The 18171-nt window shown below is 41.4% G+C and overlaps 1 protein-coding gene across 2 annotated transcripts in view; it reads right to left on the reverse strand.

Annotated features, from left to right (window-relative positions):
* PRLR (prolactin receptor) overlaps nucleotides 1-18171 on the reverse strand; it is a 160655-nt gene that overhangs the window by 42576 nt on the left and 99908 nt on the right. For both annotated transcript variants that reach the window (XM_025388979.1, XM_025388980.1), the window contains one exon: nucleotides 11229-11290. The gene's annotated coding sequence lies outside the window, so the exon portion shown is untranslated. The remainder of the gene's footprint in view (nucleotides 1-11228; nucleotides 11291-18171) is intronic.

Consider the following 18171-nt stretch of genomic DNA (forward strand, 5'->3'; position numbering starts at 1 on the left):
CCAGATTCATAAAGCAAGTCCTTAGAGACCTACAAAGAGACTTAGATTCCCACATAATAATAAGGGGAGACTTTAACACCCCATTGTCAACATTAGATAGATCAACAAGACAGAAAGTTAACAAGGATATCCAGGACGTGAACTCAGCTCTGCACCAAGTGGACCTAATAGACACCTACAGAACTCTCCACCCCAAATCAACAGAATACACATTCTTCTCAGCAGCATGTTGCACTTATTCCATAATTGACCACATAGTTGGAAGTAAAGCACTCCTCAGCAAATGTACAAGAACAGAAATTATAACAAACTGTCTCTCAGACCACAGTGCAATCAAATTAGAACTCAGGATTAAGAAACTCACTCAAAACCACTCAACTGCATGGAAACTGAACAACCTGCTCCTGAATGACTACTGGGTACATAACGAAATGAAGGCAGAAATAATGATATTCTTTGAAACCAATGAGAATAGACACAACATACCAGAATCTCTGGGACACATTTAAAGCAGTGTGTAGAGGGAAATTTATAGCACTAAATGCCCACAAGAGAAAGCAGGAAAGATCTAAAGTCGACACCCTAACATCACAATTCAAAGAACTAGAGAAGCAAGAGCAAACACATTCAAATCTAGCAGAAGGCAAGAAATAACTAAGATCAGAGCAGAACGGAAGGAGATAGAGACACAAAAAACCCTTCAAAAAATCAATGAATCCAGAAGCTGGTTTTCTGAAATGATCAACAAATAAGCAAGACTAATAAAGAAGAAAAGAAGAAAAATCAAACAGATACAATAAAAAGTGATAAAGGTGATATCACCACCAAACCCACAGAAATACAAAATACCATCAGAGAATACTATAAACACCTCTATGCAAATAAACTAGAAAATCTAGAAGAAATGGATAATTTCCTGGACACATACACTCTCCCAAGTCTCAGCCAGGAAGAAGTTGAATCCCTGAATAGACCAATAGCAGGCTCTGAAATTGAGGCAATAATTAATAGCCTACCAACCAAAAAAAGTCCAGGACCAGATGGATTCACAGCTGAATTCTACCAGAGGTACAAAGAGGAGCTGGTACTATTCCTTCTGAAACTACTCCAATCAACAGAAAAAGATGAAATACTCCCCAACTCATTTTATGAGGCCAGCATCATCCTGATACCAAAGCCTGGTGGCAGAGACACAACAAAACAAGATAATTTTAGACCAATATCCCTGATGAACACTGATGCAAAACTCCTCAATAAAATACTGGCAAATCAAATCAAGGAGGACATCAAAAAGTTTATCCACCAGGATCAAGTGGGCTTCATCCCTGGGATGCAAAGCTGGTTCAACATATGCAAATAAACATAATCCATCATACAAACAGAACCAAGGATAAAACCCACATGATTATCTCAATAGCTGCAGAAAGGACCTTTGACAAAATTCAACACCCCTTCATGCTAAAAACTCTCAATAAACTAGGTATTGATGTTACGTATCTCAAAATAATAAGAGCTATTTATGACAAACCCACAGCCAATATCATACTGAATGGGCAAAAGCTGGAAGCATTCCCTTTGAAAACTGGCACAAGACAGGGATGCCCTCTCTCAGTGCTCCTACTCAACATAGTGTTGGAAGTTCTGGCCAGGGCAATCAGGCTGGAGAAAGAAATAAAGGGTATTCAATTAGGAAAAGAGAAAGTCAAGTCGTCCCTGTTTGTAGATGACATGATTGTATATTTAGAAAACCTCATCATCTCAGCCCATAATCTCCTTAAGCTGATAAGCAACTTCAGCAAAGTCTCAGGATAAAAAATCAATGTGCAAATATCACAAGCATTCCTATACACCAATAACAGACAAACAGAGAGCCAAATCATGAGTCAACTTCCATTCACAATTACTTCAAAGAGAATAAAATATCTAGGAATCCAACTTATAAGAGATGTGAAGGACCTCTTCAAGGAGAACTACAAACCACTGCTTAACGAAATAAAAGAGGACACAAACAAATGGAAGAACATTCCATGCTCATGGATAGGAAGAATCAATATCGCGAAAATGGCCATACTGCCCAAGGTAATTTACAGATTCATTGCCATCCCCATCAAGCTACCAATGACTTTCTTCACAGAATTGGAAAAAAACTACTTTAAAGTTCATATGGAACCAAGAAAGAGCCTGCATTGCCAAGACAATCCTAAGCCAAAAGAACAAAGCTGGAGGCATCATGCTACCTGACTTCAAACTATACTATAAGGTTACAGTAACTAAAACAGCATGGTTCTGGTACCAAAACAGAGATATACACCAATGGAACAGAACAGAGCCCTCAGAAATAATACCACACATCTACAAACATCTGATTTTTGACAAACCTAACAAAAACAAGAAATGGGGAAAGGAGGCCCTATTTAATAAATAGTGCTGGGAAAACTGACTAGTCATATGCAGAAAGCTGAAACTGGATCCCTCCCTTACACCTTATACAAAAATTAACTCAAGATGGATTAAAGACTTAAATGTTAGACCTAAAACCATAAAAACCCTAGAAGAAAACCTAGGCAATACCATTCAGGACATAGGCATGGGCAAGGACTTCATGACTAAAACATCAAAAGCAATGGCAACAAAAGCCAAAATTGACAAATGGGATCTAATTAAACTAAAGAGCTTCTGCACAGCAAAAGAAACTACCATCAGAGTGAACAGGCAACCTACAGAATGGGAGAAAATTTTTACAATCTACCCATCTGACAAAGGGCTAATATCCAGAATCTACAAAGAACTTAAACAAATTTACAAGAAAAAAATCAAACAACCCCATCAAAAAGTGGGTGAAGGATATGAACAGACACTTCTCAAAAGAAGACATTTATGCAGCCAACAGACACATGAAAAAATGCTCGTATCAACACTGGTCATCAGAGAAATGCAAATCAAAACCACAATGAGATACCATCTCACACCAGTTAGAATGGCAATCATTAAAAAGTCAAGAAACAACAGGTGCTGGAGAGGATGTGAAGACATAGGAACACTTTTACTCTTTTGGTGGGACTATAAACTAGTTCACCCATTGTGGAAGACAGTGTGGTGATTCATCAAGGATCTAGAACTAGAAATACCATTTGACCCAGCCATCCCATACTGGGGATATACCCAAAGGATTATAAATAATGCTGCTATAAAGACACATGCACACATATGTTTATTGCAGCACTATTCACAATAGCAGACTTGGAACCAACCCAAATGTCCATCAATGATAGACTGGATTAAGAAAATGTGGCACATATACACCATGGAATACTATGCAGCCCTAAAAAAGGATGAGTTCATGTCCTTTGTAGGGACATGGATGAAGCTGGAAACCATCATTCTGAGCCAACTATCACAAGGACAGAAAACCAAACACCGCATGTTCTCACTCATAGGTGGGAATTGAACAATGAGAACACTTGGACGCAGGGTGGGGAACATCACACACTGGGGCCTGTTGTGGGATAGGGGAGGGGGAAGGAATAGCGTTAGGAGATACACCTAATGTAAACGACGAGTTAATGGGTGCAGCACACCAACATGGCACATGTATACATATGTAACAAACCTGCACTTTGTGCCCATGTACCTTAGAACTTAAAGTATAATAATAATAAAAAAAGAGCAAGCGTATTGTGAGTAGACAGGGGTGAGGGGCTCTTTAGCACATTTCATAGGAGACACTTGTCAAAATTCCTTATTAGGCATCTCTGTCTTTGCCCTCAAAGTTCCTCCCCTACCAGTTTCCATATCTTTCCCCTTTATCTTTCCTCACACCTCTCTAAAATCCCCTCTAAAATAATATAAAAACAAAATAAAATTCTCTCTATAGTCCCAAGCAATCCTGTAATCAGCATCAGCTTGCGTATCTCACTCACCAAATGGCTGCTCTCACGCTCAGTTTCAGATTACCCTCCTTCAGGCATGGACATCCATGGTTTCCAAAGCTGGGTCATGCCCTGTCTACAAAACACCCAGAACCTGACCTTACCATAGCACTGATAACGAAACTTGACCTATCTTTCTCTGCACCCCCTCCCCATCCCAGGCTAGAAGCTCATTGCTCTGTGTGTGTTTTTTTCATATCTCCCACGCTTAATGCAAAACTGGAAACATAGAAGGTATTCAATAAATGGTTCTGAATAAATAAAATATATGTGGTATGGTTGTATTTAGAGGGCAGTTGGTAAGAATTTTATGCTCTAAAGAGCTGTTAATCACTGGAATATGTGATTGAGGGAGGTAATGCCTTTTCCATCTTGGATGGTTTAAAAATTGATAATAATTGCAACATATATTTTAATACAGTTCTAGTTTTCAAAGTATTTTCAATAAAATATTTTATTTAATTATCTTTGCCGCCCCGTGAGATTTCAGGATGGTAACATTGAGTTTGTAAACACTTCTGGCCGCTAGATGGTAGAGGTGGGACAGACGTTTTATCTTTTGAATATAAATTGGTGTATCCTTTTAGGGTAATATATTTTAAAAGCCTTAAGAATGTAGATACACTTTGAATTACAAAATAGGCTTCTAGAAATTTATCCCAAATGAACAGAAAAAAAAAATTTCTGTACAAAGAGAATATCACCCTCCTACTTCTAGAATCCAATATTCTGTTTTCATTTTGGTATTTATAAAAACAGAATCATGAGGAAAAGATCTAAATATCAAATCATAAGGGATTGTTTACCTAGATCATGTTATCGTCATACCATGAAATATTATTTAATCTTTAAAGTAATATCATGAACCAATGATATAGAAATATGGAAAAAGTAAAAAAGAAACTGCATACAGAAAGTGGATGTGTTTGATCCCAATCTAATGTACATATCTCTCTATGTGCACAGAAGAAAGACTGGAAATATATATTGGAAGTAGTTGTTTCTGGGAGGATGATTCTAAAATAAAATGTGATTACTTTTGTAATAAAATAAAAAGCTATTACTATCGTAATTGAGGAGGAAAATCCCAATAAAAATGTTTAACACCACAAAAACAACTCCCTAATGAAAACCTGGCATTTAGTGGTGCAAATACATGGAAAAGCTCTCCCCTAGGTTAGAAGATAGAAATTACTTGTATGCTTGTGGCAAAATTTTCAGTAGTTGCTGACAGACGACCTCCCTGTGCTAATCAGGGTGAATGACTGAGCCTGTGCCCTGCTTCTCAGCCTGTGTTGACATGATTTAAAAAACTTTTGATGCCCGTGGCCTGCTCACTGGTTTTCCCCTACTTCTCTGAAGTCCATCACTGTGTTTGTCTTAGGGTTATTTGAAATACCTAAGGTTAGCCATTATTTTTCATTAAACTTCTGACAAGTGGGTAAAAGGCAATTTCACGGAAAAACTCATTTTTCAGAGCCTCAAAGAAGGTTTGGGTCATTTCATTAAAAAGGCATTTAATAAATTCAGTAGGGCTCCCTCTGAGAAGCTGGATGCTTGTTTTACTCTGGCCCCTGGGCTTCTACTAACCCTTGTCATGCAAAGCAAGAGGAACCAGAAGTTGAAAGAGTGGTAAACAGGGAAAGAGCGTAGAGAAAGAGGAGAAAACAGGAGGATCTGGAAGTTCAAAGGCAGGTGGGCTAGGGGAGGGAAAGCACTGGGCTCAAGGTGAAAACCCCACTTCTTTGCCTACTGTCAGGAATTTGAGCATCCCTACCACTTCCTGACATTAGTACCAGTCCCAAAGTCCCTCTCTCCCTCATCACTTTGGTCCATCTTGTACAAATACAGCCTGTGTCTACCTGATTTAGTCACCTCTCATGGACAATATGGTCTTTCAAACTTGCTTCACTCAAAACACCTGGGCTATTTATCTAGCAAGATAATTGCTTGTCTCTCTTACTGGCTTATATTCATTCTTTTTTTTTTTCCACTTTATTCAGCTTCCCTCAGAAGCCCTTTCTTTGCAGAAAAGCCACCTGTCCAACCAGAGTGATAATGGTCAGGGCCCTTAGCTAGGCTGGTCTGGGAGTGGGGCAATTCATACTCCCAGCGCAACTTGTGGGGAAGAGGGAGGGAAACCATGATCCTGCTCTTTACAGTGCATTTCGAGAAAATGTAGAGTTGACCTATGTAGTGGCTGGAATTCCATCCATCCATCCATCCACCCACCCACCCATCTATCCATCCACCCATCCATCAATCTACCCACCCATCTTTCCATCCATCCATCAACCCACCCACCCATTTATCCACCCACCAATTATCCATCCATCCACCCATCCATCCATCCATTCATCCATCCATCCATCTATCCATCCACCCACCCATCTGTCCATCCATCCATCCATCCATTAACCTACCCACCCATCTTTCCATCCATCCATCAACCCACCCACCCATTTATCCATCCATCCATCCATCCATCCATTCATCCATCCACCCACCCATCTGTCCATCCACTCATCCATTAACCTACCCACCCATCTTTCCATCCATCCATCAACCCACCCACCCATTTATCCATCCATCCATCCATCCATTCATCCATCCACCCACCCATCTGTCCATCCACTCATCCATTAACCTACCCACCCACCTTTCCATCCATCCATCAACTCACCCACCCATTTATCCATCCATCCATCCATCCATTCATCCATCCACCCACTCACCTATCTATCCACCCATTCATTTATCCATCCTTCCGTCCATCTATCCATCCATTCATCAATCTACCCATCCACCCATCTGTTAACCCTTCAACAAATATCAACTGAGCACCTGTGATGCAGGGGTAGGGTCCTAAGAATACAATGTTGTGCTGAAACAACCCTCCTAGTACTTCCAGTCTCCTGAAGAGAGGAGCTAATAAAACACTTCAGTGTAAATGATGCAGGTGCTAAGAAGAAGCCCTGCAGGTACCATGAGAACCAATAGCAGGCAGATTTGACCTGACTTAGGAGGCCAGGAGGGGTTGCCTGGGGAGGCTGCTTCAGGAGAGGAGGAGAAAGCCCCTCTTCTTTGTCTATCATAGCCCTGAATATAGCCGGGTCTGGCAGACACTGCTGGTTGCTTCTCCAACACCCACTTCTCCCTTCATTTTTGTCCACAGAATCCAGTTTTGTTAGGTATCAGGCATCTAGCCCCAGGAGATGAGGAGGTATCAGTCTAAGCTAACCATGGTGATCTCACTTGCCTTTTGCCTGTGATTGGTTTAGGAATGTTCTTGACAGCGAGGCCTAGCAGAAGTCTTTCAAGGGCTCGGTTGTCAGCTTGGAGTTGGATATGAACTGACTGTGCAGCATGATCCATAGGCAGGCATACACTTTGGAGTCGACACACTTAGGGACTTGGACAGGTACCAAGTAACCCCATCACTTGAGAGAGACAGAATAGGAGGTTGGTTTCTAGAGCTGGTCCTGTCATTCATCAGCCACATTAAATTTGGCATGTCTTTTCCTCTTTCTGAGCATGAGTATTTTTTAATGTAAAGTGTCGAGAGGGTCACATGTGCCCTGCTTTCCTCAGTCAACTGTTGTAAGGATGAAATAAATGATGTTGTGCAAGCGTGCCACATGGCTGCAAAGTGCTATCAAAGCGTGAACCACTGTCATTGGCAAGGCTTGATAAATGCTCCACCATCATCAGTTGGGGTTACAATTGCTCCTTGGAACCCTCCAGGCTCCTCAGATTTTTTCTGAGTGGAGGCCTAATTTCAGATGGAGAAGATGCTTCTCTTCCTTGAAACGTCTTTTGACTTGGAAGCTCACTGCTCTAAGTGGGCTCAGGGAGACTGGCTGGCTCCTTGTGTCACCAGGGTGGAGATTTCCCTTTGTCTAGGAGCCCAGTGGCTCCTGTATGTGAGTGAAACTCTGAGTCCCTCTTGCCTCACGATTCAGGATGGGGTCTTTTGCTTCATCAGAAGCCCACAGAACTCGGAGGCCATCCAATGGAGGAATGGGCTACGAAGCCGACCCCAGTAGCTCCTTTCTTTCCATTTGTTAACATAAAGAGTTTGGGTGGCGCAGATGCATGTTTGCTCAGGGCTGGGCCTGAGCTTTGGCTCCCTTCCCTTTTGGAATTCGGTTCCTTCTACTCTTCTCTATCCCTGCCCACAGAGCTGGTGATGTTGGGCTGCATCTCTTTTCCAGAACTCTCTGCTGGAAGTACCAGCCTCAGCCTTGAGACACGCTGTTCAGCAGAACTTTCTATCATGATGGAAACGTCCAGTGGATTTCCTTTGTCCAGTGGTAGCCACAAGCCAAATGAGGCTGGCAAACATTTGGAATGTACTCAATGTGACTGAAGCATGGAATTTTTAATATTATTTAATTTCAATTAATTCATATTTAAATTGCTACAAGTAGCTAGTGGCTTGTGTATCAGACAGTACAGGTCTACAGCTCAATATCCCAATCGTTTCAGTCTCTCCATTGCAATCAAAATTAATTTGTCCTGTGTCCCAATCCCAAGGCTCTCTTCTTAGAGAAGCACCAGCAAGACAATCTCATAAACAAATTGCTATCCATAAATTAAGGCCTTTCTCTCTTAGGTACATGTGTAGGTTTTGAGTAATGCTACAATTTAGTCAAAGCAGAGGTTCCAATGATAGGAATTTGAGAAACTCTAACAGGTAAGTGGTGGGGGAAAAGATTATGAGTATAGAGCTTTAAAAGAACTTCAAAGCACACCCTATGGGTGGACACATCCTCCCTAGCACCCTGGGCTGCATCTAAGCTCCTCCTGACCTCTTGCAGTCTGGACAGAGTTAAGGGCAGAATTGTGTGGATGGGAGCCTGGGAAAGGGCTGGAGGTGGGAGGGTTGGAATGGGCAGAGCCTGAAGGATGCCAGGGATCTTGCAAAAGAATCTGGCATGCCAGGCAGAGAGACAGTTTGTTCCACCCTGGGTGGGTATGGGGCAAGATGGAGTGATTGTTAGGGAGTGATGATTACCATTGGGACAGGACTGGAAAGTTAACAATTAAGTTAAAGAGACCAGACATCATATTAAAGGCTGCAAAATGAACTGTGACACTTTGGGTCGGGTCTTGGACAGGAATTGCAATTTTACTCTTAATTTTTAATCCCCTCTTTCAAGGAGCTTCCCCCACTCCGAATTCTTCTATGAATATTGCTTTCTGGATGTTCTTTTTACCCTGAAACTGAGCTGTGTTTCTGTTTCTCTTGACCATGTAACTGCTTTCAAGTTCCTGCCTGTGATTTCACAGATATCCACTGGAATCAGAAGCATCTTTGTAATCCAAACACCAGGTTGGGAAAGGGTGGAGGATAATGGAGGCTGGGTGCAGGGGTCAGGGGCAGATCAATCAGAGGAATAAAAGGTCCTCGAGGTGCACTCAAAGATGAGTAGGAAGTGTGTGTACAAACCCTAGGGCTTTGGAATTTCCTTTTAGGGCCTTGGTTTGCCAATTGGTACCACAGGTAAATCTGCTACCACCACTTTATCTACTCCATACTATTTGGTTAATTAAAAAAAAAAAATTCTGGTTAAGTCACTCTTTAGAATGGTGAGCCTTTTGCTGTAAAAAGTTGAAATTATATAAAGTGAAGCAGAGACTATGTCTCAAATCTTTTGTGCAATAATGTTGTCTATGAATACATGTCTAAGAATAATGAATACACACACAAATACAAAGTAGCGCCAAATTTTCCCGGAGCTTTGCAACACAGCTCAGACTATTGGGTGCTTTCTGACCTCTTCAAACTCTTAAAGGAAGGGTCCACTCAGTCTTCAGCATTGCCCTGTTCTCTTTCATTTGCCTTTCCTTCTAGTAAATAGCATGAGGTATTTGACATCAGGGGGTAGAAGCCAAGACTGGAGAAAGCAAGTCAGAGAAGTCTGAATGGCTTGATTCACCCCTTCCAATGTTACCAGAGGCTCCTGGGCAGGGCTATTATGCTATGGGGTGCTCTTGTACCCAGAGCATTTTGATGACTGATGACATTTCTTCTGCAAGTATTTGCTAGTTTTATTCTGAACACTGTAAATTTCAGGTGATTTCCATGAAAAACAAAAGCTCCCGCTGGGCTGAGACAACTTAGAGCAGTGGTTCTTGGTAGGGACAATTTTGTCCCCACCCGGAGGACATTTGGCAAAGCCTGGAAACATTATTTTATTATTACTTCTGTCGGGGGGAGTTTTGTCCTTCTTGGAACTGTCTGGAGACATCACTGGTTGTTAGAGCGGGGGTGGGTGGCGTCCTTCTGGTATTTAGTGGGAGACACCAGAAAGGCTGCTGAGCATCATATGATGCACAGAGGAGCCCCACAACCCAGAACAATCTGACCCAGAACGTCCACAGTGTTGTTTGAGAAACCCTGGTCTAGAGGGCAAGTTCAGGCTCAGTTCTTGACACCAAAGCGGCATGATGGCTCTCAAGGGGCTATCATGTTTCAATGTGGGAAGACTAGTAAGTTCCCTTAGATGACCCCAAGAAGTCCCAGGAAAATTTTGCCTAGAATTTTCTTCAACCAATAACTTCATCGTTTTCCTATCTTCCTGGCTCCTTAACTTCCTCTGAATGAGAGAGTACAGCCTCAAAGTTGTACATGTCAAGCTCATCTCAGGGGGTCCAGATCCCATTTGACTGTAGTATAGATAGAGGCAAGTCGGGGGGCTTGGTTTCTCCATCTGTAAAATGGAATCATAATACTTCATGATCTATTTGCTAGGCAGTCCTGGCAGCCTAGGGTTTCCTTGCCACTGATAGATGAGGGAAGACCCAGAGCCTGTCAATATGAGTCCTGCCATGAGGGCTGGGAGGAAGGAGACACAGCAGTGACATTACAGGGCCCAGAAAGCTGTGGCAAGAATTTATGTAGAGTTGCTTAGGAAAATAAAAGCAAGCATAATATTTCTCTCTCTGATTCTAAAAGTAACACAGTCATTGTCGATAATCTCTCAATTACAGAACACTACAAGGACAAAATAAAACTCTCTCATGATTGCACCACTAGGAGATATCAGCTATGAAAAGCTTTGGTATTTTCTTTGAGGAAAAACGGGGCAAAGGATGAACATCAGGTTTTCTGAGCTGGACAGGCTGGGGAGATTGAAACAGCCTTTGAAGACAGCAGAATGTGCCAGTGTAGACATTGACTGGTTTGAGATGATATTCCGTGAACCAAGATAGTTGAGCCCCTGCCCCGGATGAAACGGACAGTGGGGCAGATGGGTGGTGTGACCGAGGGGCATGTGAACAAGTCCCCCTTACCTTCAGGATTCATGTGGGAAGCATCCTCAGTGTTCGCCTCCATGAATAGGAGAGTTCTTCAGCTGAAAGAGGAAATGGTTCATTTTAGCTGAAAGATGAGAGGACAGGAGATTCCATTTCTGGCTCACTCTGCAGTATGTAGCATGGCTCAACACTGGCTCCTCAGTGATAGGCGTGAGACTGCTCTAATGTTCTAAAATTAGTTTTTTGGCAGCCTTATTTTGAAGTAATTTTAATCTTATAGAATAGTTATAAAATATTTTTTAAAAAATCGTATACTCTTGACCCACATCGTCAGTTGTTAGTATTTTACCACATCTGATTTATTATCTTTCTTCTCTGTACATAAAAGTTACTTCCTAATTATTTGTGACTTAGTCACAGTCATGATGCATGTTTACCCCTAAATATTTCAGTGTGTTTTCCTAAGAACAAGGACAATTCTCCTACCTAAAGGTAGTACAATAATTAACATCAGAAAATTAACATCCATACAGTATTATTACCTAATCTATAGGCTTACTCAAATTTTGCCAGTTATCCTAGTTGGGATTAGATTTCATAAAATTTGGTCCTGGAGACCTTAATGAAATTTAGTAACAAATTGTGACATGGTTATAGATGAATTGGAATTCTGGGTTTTGTATAAGAACTTTCAGACTCTGGGGACTGACTGGTCTGGGTCTGGGAGGCATGAAGGGACAGCTGTTAGATGTATGGATCTTAGAAAAAAAATGATTTCCGGACTTGATTGCAAAATAGACCTGCATAGGTCTATGTTTTTGTTGTTGTTGTTGTTGTTGACAGGCTGTTACTCTGTCTCCAGGCTGGAGTGCTGTGGCACAATCACAGCTTACTGCAACCTCCACCTCCCAGGGCTCAGGTGATTCTCCCACTTCACCCACCCCCTGCCCAAAGTAGCTGGGACTACAGGCACACGTCATTACACCTGGCCAATTTTTTGTATTTTTGGTAGAGATGGGGTTTTGCCATGTTGGCGGGGCTGGTCTGAAACTCCTGGCCTCAAGTGATCTGCCTGCCTCGGCCTCCCAAAGTGCTGGGATTACAGGTGTGAGCCACCACGCCCAGCCTACAGCTACTTTTCAAAATGGGCTTCGGTATATATGAACAGTAATTTTTAATTTAATGCCCAATTTTGTCTTGCCCATTCCAAGCAAAGGCAAATAATCTAACCAGAGTAACAGACCAAACAATGCTTTTTCTAAGTCTTCAAAATCCAGAATCTTCAGGATTATTCCTTGAGGAAGCCAGTGCTGAATATTCTCCATGCTGACTCAATGGACAGAGGAGGAGGTGACTGGCAGGATGCTGTGGTTGGTCACTAGCAGCCTCATGCCATTGACAACCTCTCTCTCTCTCTCTCACTTACACACACACACACAAACACACACACACACACACACACCCCATTTTCTCAACATTGCTGCTGTTGGCATGATTCATCAAGAGCCTGGAAGTCTTTACAATCAAAGGCTACCATGTGGCAAGGGCCATCTGGGCATAAGACAGCCAGCCACGAGGCATTTGATAATAAGGGGCCTGTTGGATCCAGAGCCTGTGACACAGATGTCTGGGGCATGCTTCTTAGAAGCCACTCATTTTTCTCCATAGGACGCAGTGACACCAAATTTTCTGTTTTAAAAAAAATTAGATTCTAAGAATTATTTTAGAACTTAAAGTTCTGTCTTTGATTAGAGTTGTTCTGCTCTGTTCAGAGCAAATCCTATTCCGTTCTGTCATCTCCCAAATAAGATCCAGACTGTTTTTACACTCTTGACAGAAACCCTGAGGGGTCAGCGAGGGAGTGGGGAACCAGGACAAGGGCTGTGCTGGCGGTGGGGCGTCTGGAACAGCAAACGGCAGCAGTGAGGGCTTCAGGGCAGGCGGGCATAAAGGGATGGCTTCTGCAGTTCAACAAACACCGATTGAGTGACAGGCCCTGGGCCCACTTGGTCCATTCATCTATTATTCATTCAGCATTTATGAAATGCTTGGCTCACCACTTAGCCCTTGTCATCCTCTGCCCTGGCTCCCACATCTATTCTTTACCTGCTCTGTGCCCGGTGAGTCTGACTCCTGTGCCCTCTAGCTTCAAGTAGAGTTCTACCCACAGTGGGTAGAGCACGGAGATGGGCATGTCAGGGCATCGATTTCCCTTCCGCTCTGCCTGCCTCAGAGAGTGGTGCTAGCCGTGGTTGTGTTTCTTTTACCACAAGTCCAGTTAAGTAGTCATGACTCCAGCTATCACTGGGCCCTGGCAAAATTATTCCCTCTCCATTCTTCTTCATGCAGATGGGGGGTGACAAATTCCCTTGTTCTTCTAACCCTACCCCTGGGCATGTAAAGAGTCTCTTTATATTCTCTTCAAAATCCTAGCTGTGCATGCCATCCTTTTTCTGTCTGACTCTAAGATGGCCCTTGAATATGTGCTAAATTGTGCCTGATTGCTCTGGACAAGCAAGAGAGATGTAAAATTTTGTATATACTTCCTAGTATGAGGATATACCATTATGGGGTGGGGGGACATAATTTAATAGAAGCTCCTAGGAGAAATAACTGACAGATTTCATCTTTTATATACTTGAGTATTGTGTGTCAGTCAAAGACCAACCTGACCTCTGGTCACATCATTTGAAGTATTGCATCCAGAACAGGGGAGGTGATAGTACTACTTAGTTCTGTGAATTCTACATTAGCTCCCACTTGGAGTACTATGCTTATTTCCCTGCTCCTCCTCACTTTAGGAAAAAGCATGTTACTTATCTTCAAGTTCTGTCACATAGAGCAGAAGTTGCAAGAGTTTTTCTTCAAAAGCCAAATAGTAAATATTTTCAGCTTTGTAGGCTAAATGTTCCGAGTACTCTGTTACTGTAGTACAAAAGCAGCCGCAGACAACATGTACATGAATAAGCTTGGCTGTGTTCCAATAAAACTTTATTTATATAAATAAATGGGCTGGATCTGGCCTGCAGGCATTACTTTGCTGAACTCTGATAGAAGAGTGCAAAATGAATTTATTCTAGAGGTGCCCAGAAGGCAGAAGTTTGAGCAATGTGTAAAAATCATGGGGTGGTAGATTTGGGCTAATTTTAAGATCATTCTAGTGGTGATCACTGTTCCCAAAGAGAATCATCTGTTTCATACGTCAGTGAGTTTCTTGTCTTTATAGGGGTTCAAAGCAAAGCTGAGTGTTTTAGAAGAATTTTCTGCAGAGCATGGAGAGTAAATTGGATGATGTGGGAGGTAACACTGCCTTGCATTTCTGTATCTTCAGCATAGTACAATGCACACATAGTAAATCTCAGTTCTATGTTCCTAGAGGGAAGGGGCTGTGTCATATCCTTGCATCCCACTCACTCCTGAAAGTCTAGTATAGTGCTTTAAATATGGTGGGTGTGACTAATACATTTTTTTGTTCAACCTGACTCTTTAAATCCAATCTTGCTGACAAACTAATTACACTAATTTGTCTTTAGTACAATCATCACTACCAGTCATATTAAATAATTCAATTACCTCTGATAAGCTTCAACATTTGAGGACTTTCACTGAAAATAATAGACAACATTTACTAAGTTCTTAGAATATGCCAGCTATCATGCTAAGGACCTTACAGGCATTATCTTATTTAATGCTCCCCAAAATCTCTGAGGTAGGCACTATTATTACCCCTATTTTATTGATGAAGAAACTGAAATTCAGAGAAGACTCATAGCTAAGAAGTTGCATATCCAAAACTCGAACTGAGATCTCTTTGATGCCAAAGGCTGTGCTCCAACCACAATTCCATTCTGTTTCCCAGCCATTCATTTATGCTTTCATTCACTAAGTATTCAACAAATACCAATTGGTTGCCTGCTATTTGCCAAGTAGTATTTTAGGTGCTGATGATAGAGCTGTGGATGTAAACAGGTCAAGTCCATGCTCTGAAGAAACTTACATTCTGGGTGGAATAAAGTGGGGGTTGATACACAATTAACAAATGAGAAAATAACAAATTAACAATTTGTTAATTATAAAATAACAATTAACAAATGAGAAAATAATACATGGTAATTCATCACAAGACATGAGGAGATTAAAAAGACAATAAATATTTCTTGTCCACACTAGAATCACAGGTATAATCCTAATTGATGAATTTAGCAAAGAAATGGTACTTCGTCACAAGACATGAGGATTAAAAAGATAATAAATATTTCTTGTCCACACCAAAACCACAGGTATAATTCTAATTGACGAATTTACTGAAGTTCTTTCTTGTTTTTTTTTTCTTCAACTTTTAAGTCCTGGGGAAAATGCTTAGGATGTGCAGGTTTGTTACACAGGTAAACATGTGCCATAGTGGTTTGCTGCACAGATCAACCCATCACCCAGGCATTAAGCCCAACATCCATTAGCTATTCTTCCCGATACTCTCCCTCCCCACACCCTGATAGGCCACAGTGTGTGTTGTTCCCCCCACCTGCTGCCCCATGTGTCCATGTGTTCTCATCATTCAGCTCCCTCTTATAAGTGAGAACATGTGGTGTTTGGTTTTCTGTTCCTGAGCTCTTTCTTGTTTACTGACATTAGCCCAAGGTTAGTCTTTTGTCCTGACAAATTGTCAGATAAATTGACATTAGCTCAACGTTAGTCTTTAGTCCTGACAAATTGTCAGATAAACTCAGATTCAGAAAGAAATCGTCAGGATTTCTGGCAATTGATAGGGATTACATATGGCAATTTATAGACATGCATGTGGAACTCTTGAATGAAAAGGAAGTTTAGTCAATAAAGCACTTGGGAATCACTCTTTTTGGGCAGACTGAACTTGAGCAGAAGCAAGCATATCCACTTGAGTCAAAGGCATGGGCCTTGTTTAGGAACAGAGGTACCAGGGTGGCTGAGAGTGGAGGAACCAAAGGGGAATTACAAAATCTTGATCGAGATTGAGATGGAGACAGAGGGAGCAAGATAAATGGGGTAAAGTCAAGTCAACTGTCAGGTCCAATAGGCAAGTGCTGACTGGGAATGGGAGACAGTGCCCAAAGGTCATGGGTGGAGTAAACACAAGCCCAGATGAGGAAGCGAAAGAATTCAATATTTTGTTTGTGTCTTAATGGGTGCCAACTACAAGGGGTGGGTGTGGGTGGCCTAGTTACAGGTGAAGGATAGGAATTGACAAATAGTAGTAATCCTTTTGCAATTCCAGAATTCCTTTCATTAGTGGATTGTAAAGTGATTTTCAGATTAGAGAGTCCCGACAGCATCAGCATAATCTTACTTTTAAAAATGGCTAAAAACCAGAAAGACAGCAATTAGTTAACATTTATTGGCTGCCAGATATTGTTTCTAAGCACTTTAATGCCTTATTTCATTTAATCTTCACAAGTACACTTTGAGAACCAAGCTTATTAATAGGGAGCTAATTAAAGAATGACTAAAAACATAAGTGACATTTGGAGGGAACTTGTATAATGTCATCAATGAAAATGAGTCCTAGTCATTCATATATTGATTTGTTCACTCACATATTTATTTAGCCTGTAATAATTGGGCACCTAATACATGTTGGGTGCTATTCTAGGGCCTTTGTCTGGATAATGTTATTGATTTCATTGTTTAACAGAGAGACAGTGGAGGGAGCAAGGGATTTTGAATCAGAAAATCTAGGTTCTGTTTCTAATTCTAACTGTCCTGTGGTCCTTGGAAAAGTCAGGCTGCTTCTCTGTTTAATGTGTGCTGATGTAAAACAAGGAGCTAAGATGCTTGAGGTCTTTTAGAATTTACTGTTAAAGTATTCAGTAGCTTTATAGTACATTAATGGTTATAATAAATACTCACTTATAGTCTGTCATTCTACCCTCCCACCCCCATCAGGGAAATCATAGTATTTATGAGGCTTTAGAGATGGAAACTTGTCAGGGATTGGACCAAGTTCCTCTGCTCTTTTCACTGAATTTCTCTGCCTTCCATGTAGGATTTTGTGTTTAATTTCTAAAAGAATTATAAGAGAGCTGGGTGCAGATGTCAGAGGAAAAGGGAGAGATATAGATGATATAGAAGACAAGGAGAAGTTAAGACTGGGAAGGACAATGTACTAGCTCTCAGGAGCTTTGTGCCTTGTCTCTGAAATCATTCAGGGCTGCTACAATCATCAAAAAAAATGTATCCAAAGGCATAAGAAGAGAGACCTTCCAACTGGTGGAAATTACATTAAGGCAGATTTGGGTTCAGTAAAATGGTAGAAGGGTTCCTCACTGGACATTCTGATTGCCCATGACTGGGCAGAGCTAAAACAAATGGGTCATATTACAAGGCAAATAACTTTTTAATTTTAAAGCCCACCAGTCAATAGATTACTATGGCCAAGGACGAAATGGGCCACTCTGGTAGGAAGTGAGCTCCTCTTCATGGTGCATGCTTATGCCAAGACAACGTAAAATCCTAGAGGGGTTAGCAACTTGGATCTGGGCTACAAGACCGGGACAGGGACTTTCAACTTCGAAATGCTATGACTGTAGGAGGCAGGAGGCTTACAATTTTATCTGTAGTCTATAACCCCTAGTTCAGAGTTTAGATATTCTTAGGGTAATCTACTGGGGAATATTGAAGTCCCTTTTGCAGGCACTGACATCCAGGCCAAATTCCTTAATTAATTTATTTTATACAAGAAGTTTCTTGTATAAATTTTTGACAGAATACTCACCCTAACCCCTGTTTTTGGCATTTCTGACCTCTCATTCTTGACAAATAACCATGATAGGGACTTCTCCGGGAGCCAGAATTGAAATCAGAGTTGGACCAACACATTGAAATTCTAGGCCTACCAGTCAATAGATAAACAAGGTTACCTTTGAATTTGTCCAGCGCCCTTATTTTCCAAAATGTTTTTCATCTACTAGCTTTATTAGAAGTGTATCAGTCAATTGGTGTTGTC

Source organism: Theropithecus gelada, chromosome 6 (genome assembly GCF_003255815.1).
Source record: "Theropithecus gelada isolate Dixy chromosome 6, Tgel_1.0, whole genome shotgun sequence".
Classification (NCBI taxonomy): domain Eukaryota; kingdom Metazoa; phylum Chordata; class Mammalia; order Primates; family Cercopithecidae; genus Theropithecus; species Theropithecus gelada.